Source organism: Larus michahellis, chromosome 7 (genome assembly GCF_964199755.1).
Source record: "Larus michahellis chromosome 7, bLarMic1.1, whole genome shotgun sequence".
NCBI lineage: Eukaryota > Metazoa > Chordata > Aves > Charadriiformes > Laridae > Larus > Larus michahellis.
The window spans coordinates 21,151,227-21,167,731 of record NC_133902.1 but is presented as its reverse complement, the minus strand read 5'-3'; the positions used below and the strand labels follow the sequence as shown (position 1 = coordinate 21,167,731).

The window sequence follows — 16,505 nt, the reverse complement described above, 5'->3', positions numbered from 1 at the left end:
AGGATTAGTTTCAAAACCAAATTTCTGAAGGAAAACTCAACTCAAAGGAAAACCAAGTAAAACACAGTTGAACCATTTCAGTTGACCTAACTTGAAATACACAGTGATTTATTTATGTATTTATTTGGATATCTTGAGCTTGGATTGAGAAAACATTTCAGAATCTTGTAGGACCTGGCAAGGCGATCTCTGTCAGCTCTGGGCATCGGTGATCAGTTCACCACCACGCCAAGCAGTGCTGATCATCCGGGGAATTCCCACCTGGTTCAGTGAGGCCAGTAAGGAAACACTAGCTCCAGTTTCAAAAGCAGTGTAGCTGCTTTGCCTGGCACCTCAGCCCAGCTGAAAATCATCATGTGTCAGGGTGTGGGGTGCTGGCTCAGCCTGGGCTTCACCACAGGGTGAGGGGACCACGCCAAAAGCTGCCCATTTACCTGCAAGAGGAATAGGCCAGTCCACAGTTTCTTTAGAAGCAAAAGAATCGGCAAATTAAAATTAAAAGAAAAAAATTAAAAAGAGAGAGAGGAAAAAAATGTTATTGGTCAAGTGGGTAGCAGCAAGACTTGTGTCATCAGCTTTATTGATGGGCACAGTGTTCCGTTCCATCCCTGCTACCCGTGTCCTCAGCAGAAAGAGCCCTGAAAATGCAGCAGGATTTCTCTCAAGAGCAGGCAGGCAGAGCGATTAATGAGGGATGCACTTCCCAGTGCCCACAAACCCTAGGCACAGCTGGGAAGCGCGATGGCTTCTCCCAGCTGTGGCGCTGGCCCTCTGTGCCCGCTGGGCATGGAGATGGTAATGTGGATGCTGGTTAGCATCCAGCCTGTCCGGGGACTTGGGTGGCCGGCAGGAGGCTGTGTGGGACTACATCCCCCAGAGCCTCTGGAGGGAAAGTGAGTGGGGAGTGGGTGTTCCTGGGTCCCGGGGGGATGGAGGAGTCAGAGGCTTCTGCTGCGAGTCGAGCTCCAGACTTTTTACTAATTGTATAATGGAGGGTGACAGACTTTCTGAGTATAATGGTCTAAACTCTGTGACTAGAAATTGTTCACGTATCCGTTTTGGAGAGATGTGAAGCTAGTTTTGATAGCCTGTCAGGAATCCTCCACAGTCTCATCCGGAGCCTCCAGCCCTGCTCAGAATTCTGTTTTATGACAGCCTCTGCCCAGTACCAGCACTATATTTACAGATTTCTTACCTGCATACAGTGAGATGGCCGTGCCCGAATTCTTATCAGCTGGACCCACCTGTACTCTACTGCAAACAGTCAAGGGCTTTCATGTAACTGGGAGAGCAGGAGAAGACTTTTTGCCAGTATTTTCTTAATTTCTTTATTAGATACAAAAGTAAGAGCTTTTGTTTTTAGGGAATTCAGGGACTGAGGCTCTTAGGGACCGGAGAACTTCAGGGACTTCAGTCTCTTTGGACAATTTTCCTACTGTCGCTCTTCTGGGGACCGTGTGACTGTGGCATTTGCAGGACCTGTGTCCCATAAGCACCACTGATCTAATGAAGCTGGCATTTCTTACCAAATGTCCGATGTTAGGCAAATGTCATGTGAGTTTGCTGCTCTTAAGGGTTTAGCATGGAGGAGGGAACAGACAGGTGGACAGTGGAATGAGGGGAAAACAGGAGGAGGAGGCAAGGCTGGATGTGGATGTGCTGGTGCCAACCACGCTGTGTTCTGGGGCTGAGTACGTGACTGCTGTCGAGTCCTGTTTCACAGTGGAAACATCCCTTCCTGGCTGGTCCTGGTATCATGTTCTCCCTGGCATGGAGCATTGCTCATTTACTTCAGTCATCAGCAGGTTACCAGTTTTTCCACAAAACAGGAACCAGATGCGTGCCAAGAGGAATTTTATGGCAGATGTGGTTTCTTCAGCAGTCCCTGACCTGGGAGAGACTTTTATGAGCATTCACGTTGGTCAAGCAGCAAATAAAGTGATGCTGTATTTCAGATCTGGGGACAGGTGGTGTTTAAGTGAGAATGACATGATTTTTTTTCGAAGATTGTTACTTCTTACGGAAAAACTTGATTGCTATGTACTGAATTATAGGAAGGCATGCATATATGCAAGTCTTTATCTCCTTCCTCTGGCTACCAGGAAGGGCACCTCCTGCAGTGCGGTCAAGCAGTTGGCCTGCAACAACTGTGACCTGACCGTGACAGCTGCCTTGGTTAGACTGTGTCTGTCCAGAGCAGGGAGATGGTGTTGATTCTGTCCTCAGGGGTTGTCGTCATCCCCTAAGTCACCTCTTGCTGCAGACTCCGGCAGGGCTCAGTCACGGTCTCTGGTTCCTCCCGTGAGCTCTGCCCCAACACAGAAGGGAGGCTGGCACTTGCCAAGGTTGAGGTCCAGTCTGTGGATGTCTTTTTGTGAAAGCGTTTGGCACCTCAGGGGCTTCCCCAAACCCTCTGCAGCCAAATGAGGAAACTCTTTGCTGGGCAGTGCTGCTTAGCGGCTCCTGAGCTGGTGTGGCGGGGCCTAATGAGGCTGATAAGGGTTTGCTGACGCTGTCCCGGCGGTGCCTGGCTGGGGTGTGCAGGGGGTGTCGGTGGGCGTTTCTCGGGACTCTGGAGGAAATCACGGCAGGGGATGTCCAGAAAACCCCTGTCAAAGCAAGTAAAAAGCTTCCAGTTCTCAACTACCGACAGACTTTGCTTTACTTAATTCCACTGCACTCTGTGACAGGTGACTTGTGCATTCCAGATTGCTAGTGGAGATAAGCAGTTTAGAGGTGATTTAGGAGATAAAAGATTTAAAGCCTCTGGGAGCTTTTGCTCTGCAGTTGTGTGGCGCATGGGAAGTGCCTGTATTACTGGGGCGCATGTGAAATGGGTCTGTCAATACGATCATGAGCACAGCGATGTGGTTCATTCCAAAATGGTGCCAGAAAAACTTCTGTAATGTGCCATGGGATGTCATCAGTACTGCCATGCCACTGCTTGGCTGGGCTGCTCTAAACTGGAGAGAAGGAAGAAGCAGAAATCCAAAGTATGGTACTAAAATTTCTGCAAAAAAAGCCTGGGAATGCCTGCTAACCTGTATTGCACTCCCTGTCACATTTGCTCCCAGGTGGAGGTCTTCAGGCAATGTTTTTATGCTGTTTGTATTTGTCTTGGGCATCGCTGGTGGCACATATGCCACAATGTTGGAGCCGTGCCTTTGAGAATGTGTTCAAGCCAGTGTCGTCCCTGTCCCTTCCTTATTTAATCTGGTGCTTTAGTCCTTATTATCTCAAATATATCCATCTCAGTGCAAAACTGCAGCCTGAACTCAGTTACCATGGGTACAGCACAAATCGCACAGCCTGCTCTCCACTCTGTAAAGTTAACTTCTGAGCCCTGAAGTTAGAGATAACATACAGCCGGCTGATTACAGGAACCTGTGGACTAGCTATAGGCTAAAGCGGCTTCCCCATACAGCCCCAGGGCAGCCCTGAATCCTGAACTGCCATAATGTAGTTTGTGTTAACAGGCGCACTGGGAAAAGGCTGCACTTGGTTACTATAGGAGTAGGGAGTTACACACCATGTTAAATCAGGGGCAATGCTGGCAATATACATTTGACCTTATTATTAGAGGCAGGATCTGAGAAACCTTGGTTTTTCCCTGCCTCGGGCAGTAACTCTGTGACCCACAGAAAGTCTACAAATGTGTAAAATGGGATTTCGCTACTTTTTCATCATAATAGTCTTCTGAAGTTTAATTGACACCCTTAAATTGTGTAATATCACACCAACAAGAAAAGTAAACCCAACCCAAGCCAAAAAATGGTGACATTTTTATTGTGTCTTACTTTTCATTTCCATCACACCTCAGAAATACTGCTGCCTCTTGGGTGTAGGATGTACTGAGGAAACCGTCTGCCTAGTATATCACAGGGAAATCTGCAGGATGAACAGAACTGCTGTGTTAGAAATGGATCCTCGAGCCAGAGGATGGAGCCAAGCCAGTGCAGCAGCTATTGCTTTCTAACCCCCTCTCTTACGTCCTTCGTTTCTCAGCTGCAGAAAGCCCCCTTCCTGCCTTCTGTAGACCCTGAGTAATGGTGAGAGACTCCCATGCTGTCCTTTGGAAGTCAATCGCTGCAGCTGCCTCGTCTGTTCACCTCTATCTTATCCATAGGCTATATGTGTATTAGTCCTGGATGCTGTAGGGAAAGGATACCCACCTTTAAGTTTGGGCAAGAGAGCCTGGAAACCAGAGCAGAGAGGAGCTTAGCACGGAGTAATGTACTGCTGCTTTCCTCTGGGGTGAAGCTTCTACTGCTGCGGTAGGACAGAACTCAACACCACAACCGAGGAGATGCCCTGGATGCTGCTGGGCTGAGGCATGTCCCTGCAGCAGCAGTGGAGGCAGCACACACCTGCGGCTGCTCCGGGGCGTGTGCTCATTCCAGGCTCGTCCGGACACACAGGGCCCTGCCTGCTCTGGGCAGCGCATCTGCAGCTTCCCTAAATCCATGTGTAGCAAGGCTGGAAGAGGCTCTGCCCAGCTGTCAGTTGCACTGTGACCCTTTGTCTGGGCTCCTCATCCCTCCTCTGACTCCTGTACCGTTGGTTTGCAACAGCTTGTCTGTCACAGCTTTTGTAAGGAGATGAAAGGCAGTGGCTGATTTTCTCTGTTGATGGTGTCTGTCACTCATGACTGAGACAGAAAGCCCTCTGTAGTCTTGGCACATCCAGGCTTTATTCGCTGCAAGAGCTCTGCTTGGGAGCAGTCTCATTTCAACACACACTTTTGGTTTTGCATCCGTGAGCTTGATGAAGGCTACGGTTTGTTTTAGAAAGTGCTGTTAGTCCAAAACCAGATTAAATGCAGTGTTTAATAGGATGCATGTACTACAGTACCCTTGTTCTGAAGTAGGTTTGTTGTGGGGTTTTATTTGCTGATCATTTACAACATAATTAAAAAAAGTAAGGAATCCCCATTGCTTCTTACAAACTTAGTAGTAGTGTTTGACAAGGTCTCAGCCTCGAGTGGTAGTGGAAATGTAAAGTAACGTCCCAAATGGAAAAGTCTCCAGCTTCTGATGGTAACTTCGTGTGTGTGGGGCTAGACCACAGTGTGGAAACGTGTTTTCTGGTGTGAGATACTGAGGTGAGGGTAGTGTGCCCCTAGGAGGTGAAAGATTTCTCAGTCCCAGATCTTAACAACCTGCCATGGTCTCGTTTTCACTAGATGACTGTAGCAGCCAGTGCTTGTGCAGAAAGGAGTCTCCAGTGAGCTTTTGCTCTCCAGCATGTGAAACCTTAGTTTGTGTCCATAGAACAGTTTAAGGGGTATATGCAATAGCTGAGGCTTCTTAAAGCAAAAGGCACAAACTGTGGTACGTTGCTGTGCCAGCATCTCTCAGTTAGCAGCCAGAGTCTTATAACGGCCCTTCTCCTGGAGGCTGGATCCTTCCGTGGAGGAGGCCAGCCAGAACTGCGGCCGAAGGGGGTGTCTGGAGGAACTCAAAGTGACCTGAGCTCTTTCTGCTTTGCTGACGAACCGAGGAAAAAATAGGCTAGCGATTCATTTTACAAGTCTCTTAAGCTATCATAAGCATTTATAGGAACTCATTATACAATAAATTATAGATATAAAATAGCAGGTGGCACATCTTTCTAGCAGTATGCATTAGAATTCATCTTGACAAGACCAGGAAAACAGCCCCCAGACCTATCTTCACTGAGCAACTACAAAGGAACTAAGTTGTAGTTAAGAGAAATGGAGTGTTAATGACAGGTCTATGCCAGTAAATGCAGCAAAATGCCTCAAATGCCTCAGCAGTAATTGTCATCAGAACAATTTCTTTCCCTGCTAGTTATAAAATCAGGTACACTATTAGAGACACCATTTGTAAAACCCAGACACCGTATATTTTCATCAAATGTAGTGATTGTCTCTGTCTCCCAGATTTCTGAAACATAAACCCCCTTGGGGTCCTAGCTGGGCTGCTGTATGCAAGCTGTGAAAATATTGATGTACTCATTTTATCCTTTGCTTTCCTTGCCCGTCTCTGTTTCCTTTCTTTATTCCATACTGGCAGCCACAAACGTAGCCAAGTTACTTCTGCGCCAAGAGGATGAGGAAACCGTTTCCTCCCAAGCCAACAATGCTGACACTGCTAACCTTGATTTCCATAAATGATTGAATAGTGTCTCCTGCCTGCAGTGTATCTCAGGCTCCAGTTACCCAAGATTCTTGGATGCCGAGAGAGCTCTTCATCTTCCTCATCCTCCTCCTCACAGTCATACCCAAGCCTGACTCTGTCTCCTCTACCTTCGTGGCCGTGAGCTGCTCAGACTCGCAGTAGCAGCCCCAAGATGCTTTTCCCCATGAACAGACATTTCTCAAGTTGTAGGGTTTTTAGAATTTCTTTTAACTTACTGAAAAATTTGATGCGGATATTATAGTGAAAAGGAGATTTCTGTAGTCACTGGACAAGCAGTGCTACTTAAGTCCTGGGAATTAAAAAGTGTTGAGAGTAATTCAGTTATTTGCAACACAGAAGCAATTTAATAGCTTTTAGAATAAAAAAATTTGTGGTGGCAAGATCAGCATTCCTTGTTTTTGCAGTACTAAAACTTTTTCTAGATCAGCTGGGTCAAAAGGGAACGCTTTCTGTCAGTGCTGCTAAGCCAGCTTTCAGAGGCAGGCATGTTATAGAATCACAGAATTGCCCAGGTTGGAAGGGACCTTTCAGATCATCGAGTCCAACCATCAACTCAATTCTGACAAACCCATCACTAAACCATATCTCTAAGCACTGTGTCTGCCTGGCTTTTAAATACCTCCAGGGATGGTGCCTCAACCACTGCCCTGGGCAGCCTGTTCCAACGCTTAATAACCCTTTCAGTGTAAAAATTGTTCCTAATATCCAGTCTAAACCTCCCCTGGTGCAACTTGAGGCCGTTTCCTCTTGTCCCATCGCCTGCTCCTTGGGAGAAGAGACCAAGAGACCAATGTTCTAGGTGTGAGAGGAGCACTGAGTTACATGCAGCTTAAAGCCCATTCAAGCTGGCGGTGAGAGTTTTGGTATGGGTTTTTCTCAGTCGGGGGCACCAGAATCTTGATTCTCTAGTTGAGACACTGTCCTACTGTGGTCCTTTCTGAATTTCTGGGCCACGACTGCAGCTAGGGTAAGCTGCTGACTTCTGCTGACTGTCAGCAACTTACACCAGCATCACCCGACCTCTGCGTTGCCTGCTTTAGCTGCAGTGCCATACAGACATTTGCTATCCACATTAACACCAGCTGAAATTCCCATATATTTGACCTTCATTTCCTAGCACTTTTGAAACCGAATAATAAATGTATAGTGAATTCTACCCTCCAGATATCAGATTATTTTTCTTTGCATCCCTTTGAAAAATGTTTGTTATCTTATTTTAAGCCTCTGCTGCCTAGGGGAAGCGTGAGGGGGGCAGGGAGTAGGAGAGTGTCCTCTAAAAGGAAAAAGCTGTGTGGAAAGCTTTGGTGCTAATGGATCGGATCCATTTGCAGCCTTAGTGTTTGCAGACTAACGTGTATAATGCATTGTTGGGCAAAACAGTAAATGCTTAAAAGTAATTTGTGGCAATTTAGGTTTTTATCGTTGCTTGCATGCCGCTCTGGGGATATATGTAGCAAAAGACGAGCTCCCAGGCTGAAGAGTGTATAGTCTTAAATGTGCAATTCTGCGGGCAGCTCAGTGGAGCTCGGAGATCTCTGCGAGGCAGAGCCAGAGCCTCGGGGACAGCTGAGCCCTCAGGATGACAGCACAGCTCCTTTCTGCGGGCAAGGCGTGGAACAGCTCAGGAGAAGTATGCACCTGGGCCATGTGATTTTCATCGCAGATAACTGTGCGGAACTGGTGTGTTGTTGGATAGGTCATGCAGGAATCTTTGAAAAAGTCCCCCAAAATGAAAGAAAGAGAAACAGGTCCTGTAAAAGACAGATTTTATTTTTTTAAAAATTGAATAAATAAAATGTATAAATCTATCAAGCCAGTTGCTTTTGAAAGTTTAATAAGAGGAGAAGCAGGAGTAGGTGCACATTAATGAAGAATAGTTACAAATACATTGTGCATAAAGGAGAGCCTTAGTCCTCTGCTGTGTGTGAGTGTGTTTGTGCTCGTTGGGTTTTTTCTATCAGTTCTTATAGGTGAATGTGAAAGTGTTTAACAAAAAGAAGGAAATGCAATCCCTAATATATACAACAGGGGCAGTAGGATGCATTCAGTGACATGCTTTACCCCCAGGCCAATGGCAGAGGCAGAATAAACACGTATCCTTACCCATTTTACACTAGGTCGCAGCGCGTCTAGCCTAGAGCTGTCTAGACCTGTGCTAGTCTACATCAACGGAAAAACTGTGTGATGTGCTTGACTGAAAGTAAATGTATGCCAAATGCACGTACCAGTCTGTATTTGTGAACAGGACTTCAGAAGGGTTTATTCATTGTGATAAACTTGCTTGATCTGATAAAGATTTTCATATCCAAGATTAGGGTCTCTGAATGGCAGCTTCCCATCAGGAGTGAAACAGCTCGTCTGTTTTGTGCCCAGTGCCTTGGAAAGGGTGATGCTCAGAGCAGCCAAAGTGCTGTCCCCTGCGGCCCCGGCGCCAAAGCACTGACAAGCCGGCATGTCCCTTCATCAAAGCACAAAGCTTTTCTAAAGACTGAGCTAATGTCAATGCGTTCCTTACTGGCACACGTTCTTTGGGGATTTCGCTCCATAGCAAGAGAGCTAGGGAGAAAACCAAACAAAAAGAAACCTTTCCTCACATATTCTCTGCTGTGATTATTAGATGCTCATAGGAAGTGGAAAACCCCATTCGTAGATGTGGTGCCAGGTACTAACCAGGCACTTAAACATTAACTTCTTGCTTTCTAGATAGCTGCCCCCGATGTGGAGCCGTTGGCTCCTCTGTGTGGGTAGGTGTCTTGCCTGTTTTCTAGGGGAAGAATCTTGGAAATATTTCAGTTTCTTCCTGGCCAGTGAGAGGTGGAAATGCTCATCACAGCCTGTCCCCAGCAAATGCCTGGGGTCGCCAAACTGCTTCCCACTTCTGGCATCTTGTATTTTGATTGTCTGGTCTTTTTGATATTCTGCTGCCAGCTAGAATCACATTTATTGTGGTAGACCTTTAGCAGAGAGGTGATTGAGGTTTCAGTTCTGACTATTGGAGAGCATGCTGAAGGTTGGTATAGTAGGCAATGTGAAAGTACTAAGATGATATACATTAGGTTATTTTAATTCATTAAAAATTTCATCTGGGATTCGTTGTAGGTGTGTCCCTCCTTCTGTTAATATCCCTGTTGAATGCCTCTGTCTTCTGCATTTATCTTTCCCAGAAGGTGTGCATCCACCTCCTCTGGTTCTGACTACGTGGCAGTATTTTGCGTTGGTGACACATCAGAGGGCTGTTGGGACGCTGAGTGCTGAACACTCAGCTGTCGAGAGCATCGATCTTTCTGCTGAGCCAGAGCAAATTTAATTAGCTTATTTTAACATTCCTCTTCATCCTGCGGGTAGGTAGAATTGATGCTGGCTGGAGCTTCATTTCCACATAGCTCATTTAGTGTAACTAATTATTTCATGTGAGTGAATGGTACACTTTGCTGACAGCCTCTGCAGTGGGGTGGAGCGGTCACGGCCATGTATTTGCTGTCAGAACCGTCTGAAACCTTCACCCTTTAAGGCAGCAAAATCTTTTAATTCTTGCTGGGTGTTAACTGGGCAAACTGGTGAAAAGCTGTATTTAGCACAGCTTTATGCCAGTGACATTGCCAGGCAAGGAGACTCAGTGTCAAAGAATGAGAGTCCAGGCTTGGAAATAGGAAATGCCTGAACTGTTCTCCGTCTTAAGGTTAGTGCCCTTTGTGTGTATGCATTATGATCCTCTCTAATTGCATCCTTGCATCCTGGTTTTTATCATTACCTTAATGCTGTCTTTCTTTTTGGCTTGGTTTTAGTGATGCATTTCTCACCGTTCTAGTTCCTGGAAATGCCTGGCCCGTTCTTGCTGAAGCTTTAAAACAAACAACTCCCAAAGAAAAGCATTAGCTTGAGTCACATACCATATGTGGGGAATTAATTTCTGAACAATTAAAATCGGCAAAGTTACAAGCGCCTGAGAGAAACTGTGCAGCCTTGAGTATAGCTGATAGTACCAGCTGTCCGCGTAATACTTAGGGGATACTGAGACGTGTGTGGCAAGGCTCCCTGATGGCAGCCACTTCAGTGTCTCTAATGGTTTCCCGGCTGGGCTCTGACCAGAGACTTACAATAAGGAGAGAGGGTGCGTGACAGGACGTGCAAGGGAGGCGGTTTGAACCAGCTACCTACCTGTGGTGTCCAGGCATTTCTCACTGAGCAAAGAGGGTCACAAAAAGGTCTGTGGTAGCCTTTGCTGTTTATCCCAGATAAACTGGAGAAAACTTGGAGAAGGTGATACAGCCGCTCTCGATACAAGCTTTTCTTTTCTGTTTGCGTTACACCAGCCGTTACATATACAGCCCTGCGTAAAGTATTTCCATGGTGGAGGTTTGGGCTTTCATGATCTAGGTTTTCTAACAAGGATCTCTTAGTGTTTTGCAAGGATCGACCTTCCTCACTACAAGTAGGAGGAGAATTTCTCTCTGAATTGTTTCCAGACGATGCGTACAGCAGGCGTACATTGGTACGTCAGTGCTGTGGACTCTTGCTTTCAAGTCAGCAGCTGGTAGGCAGCACCAGTACTACGTGAGGACCTGGGGTTCTGGTTGCTGTCACAGCTGGAGTGGGTCATTACCTTCCATGTTCTACGGTTGTGATGAGCAGCGTTCCTTTCAATATGTTTTTCGCGAGTGTCTTCCATGCCAGCTTGTTTCTATTTTTTTAATACCTTTATCAGGAACATGTTCAAAATGTCTGTTCAGATACATGCAAAGTGCTCAATTCTGAGGTTCAGCTGATTAAATTATCAGACAAATACCATCATTGGTTGATGCAAAGGGATGATTTATGCTTTAAGGGCTTGTAGATCAAAGAGTCAACAGTTACATTCTTGGACAGCAAAATAGTTATATTTTTTCTCTCTCTCTCTCTCTCTCTATGTATATATATCTCAGCAGTATAATTTTACTGATGATGATGATTCTGTTACCTTTGGTCCTTTAGAAGAAATGAGGACACTAAAAGGAGTATCATTGCAATATGTTACTGTGGGAGGATGTCATACTGCTGTACAAGTGAGGCAAGAAAAACAGTTTTAAGAAGAAATTGGAGTAGTTCCCTGCATTGGTATCTTCAGCTGCTCTGAAGTGTCATACTGGGAAGTTGGTGGGGGACTCTTGTTCCTCTTCTGATGCTTTCTGGGCATCTTTGCAACCACTTCCCTCATTCCTGCTTGAGATCCTCCTGTAGCAGCAAATCATGCGTATGGCAGCCCTGCCCGATCTCCCGGTGGAGGGGGTGAGTCCGGGAGTGTGCTGCACATGGGTGGCTTTTTGGAGCCATTGCCAGTTTTTCATAGGCAGGTCTAGGCATGAAGCAGCCCCTTGGTGATCCCAAAGCAGGCTGGGCATAACGGGAGATCTGAGTTAATGTGTCTCAGGTGAGCCTTGGGAGAGAAAAAGGCTCAGACATACATGTACAAATATGCAGCATCTTGTAGTCCTTTTTGAGTTTATGCTAAATTCACTAAATAGAATGTGTGTTTCTATTTCTTTATAGGAACAGAGAGTTTCCCCTGTTTAACAACCAGCTGCAGCATCCTATCGTCTGCTTAAACAGGTATGACCTTTTTACTTGTTAGCATAGTTTCACAAGGAGGAGGCTGCTTCAACAGAGCAGGGAGGCTTAAGAAAAGAGAAAGAAGAAAACTCCTCTAGTTCCTGGAACACTTTATTTTCCCGGGGTTAGTTCCCGCTTTTGTAATCTCCATGCTTTGTATTTTAAAAGCCTTTTGTATTTTAAAAGCCTCCTGCGTCTGATGGGAGACACTGTACCCATTGTCAAAGCAGCTGTCTTGGTTTTGGCTCTGCAAGAACCTGCTTACAGCTCTGGGTGGAAAGGGCGTAAGACAGTGTTGATGCAAAGGGAGAGCACATGAGAGAGGTGACAGTGTTGCTGCTCCCGTTTGTGATGCCCTGCCGCTGCAGTGAGTTGTACCACAGAAAAGATGGCAACGGTTCGGCAGAGTAAGGGCAAGCATAACACTACCTCGTCTCCAGAACCAAAAATGATTGCGTTAGATCAGAAAATGCACTTTTTCTTCTCTTTAAGAAAGAAAGCGTTCAAGAGACCGCGGTCTCAGAAGACTGAAAACAAGTGTTAGAGGGAACCTCTGCTGCCTCCGTCGTGTGGATGAGCAGATACTTGTTTTGCCAATATTGTCTTATACACGTGTATTCATTTGTTTGATTTACAAGTGAACGTAGTTTCTGTTCTCACAAGTATGAGCTTGAAAGAGAGAACAGAGAGAGAACACTGAACTTCGGGAAGTGGGAAGGGGTTTCAATTGAAAGACTTCATATGAAGCGTAAGAAAGAAGCACAGGAGGGCAGGGTGAGCGGGGCGGCAAAGTGCCCAAGTTTCTGCTGTTGTAACTTCACTTGGGCAGGGCAGGGGGAAATACTGCTATTCTTTTGGGGTGAAGTGGCGTGTTCGCTCTGGCCTTACAACACAACCTAAATAAGAGGGTTTCGGTGAGCTCAGGAGATGCCAGTAGAAGATCACAGAGGGTGAGATGTAAGGCATACTGGGATGGTGGTCCCCTTCCCAGGGTGTCCCTTCTGCTCAGGAAGCTAGAGAAGGGTCAAGCTCTGCATCCTTTGAGGAGTAGCGTGAACGCATGCACACGCAGAAGTTTTATTCAACTGGTAAAAGTTACCTCCTCTGTGGTGTTGTTAATAAAAAGGTGTTGGATTATGCCAGTTTAGGACACGTTCCTTCTGTGACATTACACTTAAGCAGGGGGAAAAAGCAATTAATAATTAGTGATTATTTGGGGATATTCATCAGTCAGTGGGCAGTCCATTCTGGACCTTATTTTACTGAAATTTCACAAGCTGTCATTTTTTGACATCTGAAAAGCATGGCAAGCATTTGGTTTACAAAGAACAGGCTAGAGTATTATGGGGTATTTTAAAATCTTTCGTGTTTTTTCTGCTCTTTTGTGAGCAAAATGAATCTTCACTATTGCCCCCAAAACTGCTGTACCATACTTCGGAGGCTGCCAAGATATTTAGTGATGAAAAAACAGAAAGATCAAGCACAGCTTTAAAGGAAGGCTGGCTACAGAATGTCAAATCCGTAACAGTGTATGATCTGGGATCTGTGTGTACGTGCACACATGCACTTGTATGTGTAAGTGTGTGTATTGGGTATAAGGCTGGTTTTGGACTTTTTAATCTTTTATAAGCCCATAAATCTGTTTCTTCACCAGACCCCTAGTTTACTTCAGCATGTGGTCTCTCCTGGCCCCCTGAGTTTGAAGGAAATGGAAATCAAGGATCAGATTTGGCCCTCTAGGTTTTCAGGCTGCACCAAGCACATGCACAAGTACTGGGTGGTTCACTCCTCATCCGTGAACCTTTCTCTCTCACAAGCCATGGCAGCCCAGACCTGCCGTGGGGGTCAGATACAGGCTGTGTGTGCCGGCCTCTCCTCTCCCTGCGAGATGTGCTGCTGGCGTGCCTGAGGTTTAGGGTGTCTTTCATTGCTGCACTAAATTTCAGTGCTACTCCTTCTCTTGGGAAGCATGGCACAAGCAGCCCAGCAGTTTGGGAAGGAGCACTTTCCTTCTGGATGGCGAACTATGTTGGGGCAGGAGTGGGCCCAGCGCCGGGCTCACTGGGGCAGCCAGCAGCCACAGCACACCATCGTGCCCGCGGGCTGGTGCCCGGCCGGCCTCTGCCGCGGCGCAGGGCAGCTGGGGCTGCTTACAGTCATTCTGCACGCGTCGCGAATTTTCCCATGGCCAATGAATACCCTTGCAGCACTAAACGAAGGATTAAATTAGCCTCTAAGACTTAAAATAATGGGCAGTTTTATTGCATTCACCATTTCCCCATTGATAATATTCCACTGGTGATAAAGTAAATTCCTAGACATCTACTGTGCAAAGCTTAAATCGTCTCTGCAGGTCCTGTCTTTAACTGACAGGCCTAAATTATTGCTCTTAAACTAAAGAGTGTTTCTGTGGAGGGCCCCATAGCCGCAGACAGTTTAAGAAGCGGGCAAGCCTGAAATGAAAAGAGAGGGAAACAATTCTGTGTCAGAACTGGCATTTTCTACACAGAGCCGCTGCATCAGCGGTTAGGAGATAAACCCAGGATATAATACCTTGTGAGCATTGCTGTCTCTCCTGTGTCCTTTGTCTCTGTAGGGACTAAAATAAGAGTGAAAACCAGCAGTGGAGATAGTGTGCTGTGGGTGTGCGGCAGGAGAAGGCTGTGGTAAAGGAGGAAGGGGCTCAGGACACGGAGACTGTGGTGTCGCCTCCCGTGTAAGGGCATCCCCCAAGGCTGGGCAGTTGCAGGAGGCGGAACAACAGAAGCAGCAAGGTGGCACAGGGGGATACAGGGCTGGGTGCTAAAGCTCACCTCCCTCTGAGCTGGGGTGTCAGCACAGCCCGTTTGCAGCCTTTGGAGCTGAGGGCTAGGCTTCGGAAGCATTACGGCATTCTCTGCTGGTGTGCTTTTGCTTCTGATGCTTCTGGGGCTGCTGCAATGACTTCACGCTGGCGACTGGGCCTTGAGGTTCCCTGTGTGCTGTGAACAAACTCAGCACCCCCTGACATGGGCTCTTCAGTGTGCCAGCGGGTCCTGTGGAGGACTCCACCACAGGAAGGTACCAAGACAATTTGCTCGCCTGGACTCTGCCTAGGCCTGGTGTGGGGCTGTTTCTGAGCAGGAGGGGGAACTCTAACATGCTCCAAAGGCTCTGTCACGTTGAGATTCCTAACAATTTTGAGTAGCCTTGTAAGTATAAGCGTTACTTGCCCTTCTTTTTCTACTGTGAATCTACTGAGGCCCAGAAGGAGAGGCACGTACGTGGGGATGGCGCTTGGCAGCAGCCATCCTGAGCAGAGGCTCAAGGACAGCATGGGGCCAAGGGGAGCCTGCGGTGTACTCAGGAACAACACTTGTGTATCGATATTTTGTTCGATTAGGTTGGAACCTCTTCAGATACAAGCGCATCTTATATGAATTCTGTTGAGAGCTAACTGGTGCACTTTAAATATGCTGTAGCTTGTATTTTTCAGGATTAGAAACTTCCCTCTCCACTGGTTGGAAGTTAGCATTGTACAGAAAAATGTCAGTGAGCAATGATTAGAACAGCTTTTAGGAAAAGGGATGCCAATTGATACCTGCTAGAAGGGATTTCTCGTGGTACCTAGAGATGAAATGTTGTCTTGATCTCTGGAGAGTCAAAAACTCTAGATATGTTTTTAATTCTGCTTGCTTTGGTTTTTTTTTTTTCCTGAATGATCTTTGTAACACTAGGGAAAGATTCGAAGTGGGCAGAGTGCAAGATACAGCTTAGTGGTGTTTTTGGCATTGCCTTCTCTTTTCCCATGCAGCTGGCTCGAGTGTCTCCCGTGTGGCATTGGGAGGGCTGCAAGGAGGCGTCCCCCCAGGGGGTTCTGATGTCTCTTGGCGTGCCTGCTGTCACAGCCAGCGCGGCAGCCTATCCTCCTTCATCAGCCTCCCTCTTAAAAATCGTCTCCTGCCAACCGGTAGGCTCTTCTGCAGTCTCACTTGCAAGAAACCTTTAGCTTCCAGCTAAAACTTATGAATGGCCACAGGGTTCTTGTACCAAACTAGCCTTTGGTTTTTCTCCTTTGTGTTTGTCCCTTATCATCAATCCACCCCTTTCCTCCTGTGAAAGGAGGGTTGTCATCAATTTTAAAACCAACCCGTCGCTTTCCTCCTTTCTTCTGATTATCTGAATAGCCATTATCTACACCTTCTTTCCTTTGGGAACACCTGTTTTGAACATAAGCTGCAAAGGCAGAACACTGTGTTACTTGTGTTTATCAGCTGTGGAAGGTAGCATTTGCTACATTTGGAAAGGATTCAGGCGTGGCTGTTGAGCAGTTGAAAGGAAGGAGAATGTCCCCTGTCACTAGTAAATCATGATGATGGTGGTGGTGGTGTTAGTAATAATCCTACCTAGCAGTCTGAGTCACTAGTAGATGCTTAAAACTTGTTTACAGCCAAGAAGCAAGATTGTTCAGGTAGGAATTGACAGGCAGAGGATATATGACTTACTGCGGCTTTTTAGTAAGGTTCTCCCCAGCTCATTGGATGCAAGAGGTGGGCCAGAGAGACCAGGAGGGCAGAGGAAGAGGGAAATGTCATCCTTCCTTTCCCCTGCATAGTGATGAGTAAAGGAGATTAATTTGGAGGAAGAGATTGGTAAGTAAGAGAATCTGGACCATTCTGTGTGTTGCAGCTCATGCTCGATGCTTTTATCAGGGTCAGAAGCCAACCCTAATACTGAGCTTTTCCACTCTTCTGCAGTACTTAAGTGACGTTATAGGGG

The 16,505-nt window shown here is 46.5% G+C and overlaps 1 protein-coding gene across 50 annotated transcripts in view; it reads left to right on the top strand.

Moving 5' to 3' along the window:
* MAP2 (microtubule associated protein 2) overlaps positions 1-16,505 on the top strand; it is a 226,399-nt gene that overhangs the window by 116,495 nt on the left and 93,399 nt on the right. For 36 of the 50 annotated variants that reach the window (XM_074594921.1, XM_074594943.1, XM_074594944.1 and 33 more), the window contains one exon: positions 11,688-11,747. The exons of the other annotated variants lie outside the window; for them this stretch is intronic. The gene's annotated coding sequence lies outside the window, so the exon portion shown is untranslated. The remainder of the gene's footprint in view (positions 1-11,687; positions 11,748-16,505) is intronic. 50 annotated transcript variants of the gene reach the window in all.